This window comes from Cariama cristata, unplaced genomic scaffold (assembly GCF_000690535.1).
Source record: "Cariama cristata isolate BGI_N322 unplaced genomic scaffold, ASM69053v1 scaffold3627, whole genome shotgun sequence".
NCBI lineage: Eukaryota > Metazoa > Chordata > Aves > Cariamiformes > Cariamidae > Cariama > Cariama cristata.
The window spans coordinates 32087-34933 of record NW_009628167.1 but is presented as its reverse complement, the minus strand read 5'-3'; the positions used below and the strand labels follow the sequence as shown (position 1 = coordinate 34933).

General features: G+C 40.3%; 1 pseudogene; it reads right to left on the bottom strand.

Annotated features, from left to right (window-relative positions):
- Positions 1-2199: 2199 nt before the first annotated feature.
- LOC104165122 lies at positions 2200-2370 on the bottom strand (annotated as a pseudogene).
- Positions 2371-2847: the final 477 nt, after the last annotated feature.

Sequence of the window (2847 nt, the reverse complement as noted above, 5' to 3'; positions counted from 1 at the left end):
GTATTGAAGAAGTGTTTTGTAGAACGCATTCTGTTAAGTGACCTGAGAGCATATGTTGTATATGGAGAAACATCTAAACATTATGCTCCATGTTGTATGTGTATCTGTAAATGCTTGCATTAGCTGTCTGAAAACAACGGGTTTTTCTTCTTTTCAGCATTTAAAAATATTTTCCAAACACAAAGACTGATATTTTTACGCTAGCTCTGATTACCCTTTTGTTGTTATCAAGTCTTTTTTTTTTTTTTTTTTTTGTGTGTGTGTAACTGTTTTAAACTTTGCAATCAACTTGCTTTTTAAAAGATAAACTCCATGGAGAAGTTAGTCATCAAAACCAATTAACAGCAGAATTCAAACACAGAACATAAAGGTCTTTAAGAACTTGGAGAAAAGCAAGTTCCCCAGCCACGTTTATTGTACTGGCAGTAGATAAATAAACTACAAGCCAAAATCTGAGCTGTGTGAAAGCAATCCTGAGCCGGGCAATCCCGGGGCCCTGCTCCCACGAGGGCTGGCAGCACTCGTGTCTGTGCCGGGCACTATTTGGGGGAGGGCTGGAGGACCCGCGTAGGAATGAATTGGTGCCACTCCTTAATTGACGGACTGGGTGGCTGTTGAATGACACAACCCATTAGAGGCGAGATTACGATGTTATCTAAGGTGGCATGAGCTCTCTGGATGGCTATGGAGAAGCCTTGGCACAAGGCGCTGGCAGTGAAGGTTAGTAACTGGTGGTAGGAGCGGAGAAGCAGGGGCCTGAGCAATGTGGGTCTATGGCGTGCATGTGTTTGCACGACCCCCCCTCTGTTACTCTCTGCACAAAGCAGCGTTGGAAAATTCCACAGCGCTCCTATGGAAAACGCAGCGTAATTAACTCATTTTGATACGAAGCCTTTTTAAGACGAGACCTTTGTGCTGAACATATTTTACTGTTCCACTCCTCTTCTACTGTCCTATATTAATCAAAGCTGTAACCCCTGTTGTCTTTGCACTACGAATCAGAATGTGCCCCTGGCGAAGAATGAGGGAAAAGTCAACAGGAATTAAGTTTCAGTGCAACTGTTTACTCAACTGTGGCCTGCAGTTATTGAAATTTTATCCGTGGTTTTGTGTGACTACTGCAGTAATGAATTCAGCATGGCTGTGATTTTCTCACTGATGGTATTCTCACTTCAAGTAAAAACCTGTAGGATGAAAATGATTGAAACAACCAAAGTCGATGCATTTAGTATCATCCATTTTTCTGACTTGTTTAATTATGGCAGCTTTCTGTCTTAGGTTGGCAAACAGGGTCCCCTGCTCCTCCGCAGGCCTTCGGTTTGCTTTGTTTTTGAGTGTGGGTTTTTTCTTCTCCACAACAACCTGCTAAAAAGATCACTGTACACTTAGGGGAGTCTTAACCAGCTGCCAATCGCTTATTTAAAAGGTTTTAAGAATGCTTATTGCATTAGAGAAAGTGAGGGTTAGGCGTAAGTATATTCACCATGGCTCTGCTGCAGCCTTTGTTCCCAAACATATTCACGATACATGCTCAGCACTTTGGTGTAAAATTTCCTCGGAGGGTTTCAAAATTTTATCAGGGGAAAGAAAAAGAAAAAGACAAAACGTATTACGTGGATAATTTACACTGGTGAACTTGGTCACTTCACAGAAAATACACTAAATAAAATACAAAGGCAAAACTCACAGTTTGGTTCCGATTCTTCTGAATTGAGGAGTACTGACACGGGATGTATTTACTTATTTATTCTGACATTTTGCCGCAGCAGATACCTCCGCAGCCTTTCTCACTAATAGAAAACATTCTGTTGATAGAGGTTGCTAGGTTATACTAAAATTTGTTGCAAAAACAAAACTTAACGTTAGTGTATTTTCCACTCAGTGACATATTTTGGAAACCAGTTATTTGTATACAGTATTTCACCCAATCGCTGCCACCAGACTCAACATATTCAGGCAACGGAAGCAAGCCCTGATGTTTAGGTATTTCCAGGGAATAATTAAAAAGGAGCCCCGGAATAAAACTCCCAACGTTTCCCTTTACATTAACGATTGCAATCCCCTATGGACAAAAATCTACAGGGTGGCATAGGCAAGTCCTAAAAGCATCCTCCGGCAAATACGAAGGGTTTGAGAGGGGGGGTTAAATGCTCCATGCTTTTGCTGCAAGTAGGAAACTTGTAATACATCTTACAGTACCTGCTGTTGCTGAAGATGTGCTAAATCTGCAGCCCCAATTTCAACTGAAGGTGTCTCGCCGTTTGATCTCACTTCCCGCAGGCTGCACTCTAGTAAATGGTTGCCACTGCTCGCTCCATTCTGAATGGCTGAACCGTTACTTTTTGTCTCAGTCCCAGATTCTTGCATCATGACTCAAAAACCTGAAATAATTTAGGGGAGGGGAAAAAAAAAAAAAAAGCAGCTGTTAAAACAGTTGCTGTATATAAGGAGACATGCCCTGTTTTAAATCCTGCCAAAACTGTAAACATTTGTCATTTCCCTTCATACGATTTATCTTTCATTAATGGTTCATGCTACTAGTTTATGTTTATTTATCCGTTGGTACAGCTATAATTTTAGTAAGTTAGTTCTGTTCTAAATATAGTATTATTTGCTCAACATCTTTTTTCCCTTAGAGAAAAAAAAATATTTTTGAACGAACACACAGAATCCATAATTAAATTTCTCTAGTTACATCTGGATGCTGTCTTTTGAAACAGATGAGTCATTCTTTGCAACATATGATGGACAATATCAAAAACTTGATATACAGCATCTAGGGGCAGGTAGGCGAAGCAGAGCATTCACTATTTCAGTTTCCATTTACACCATGATATTGCCAAATTA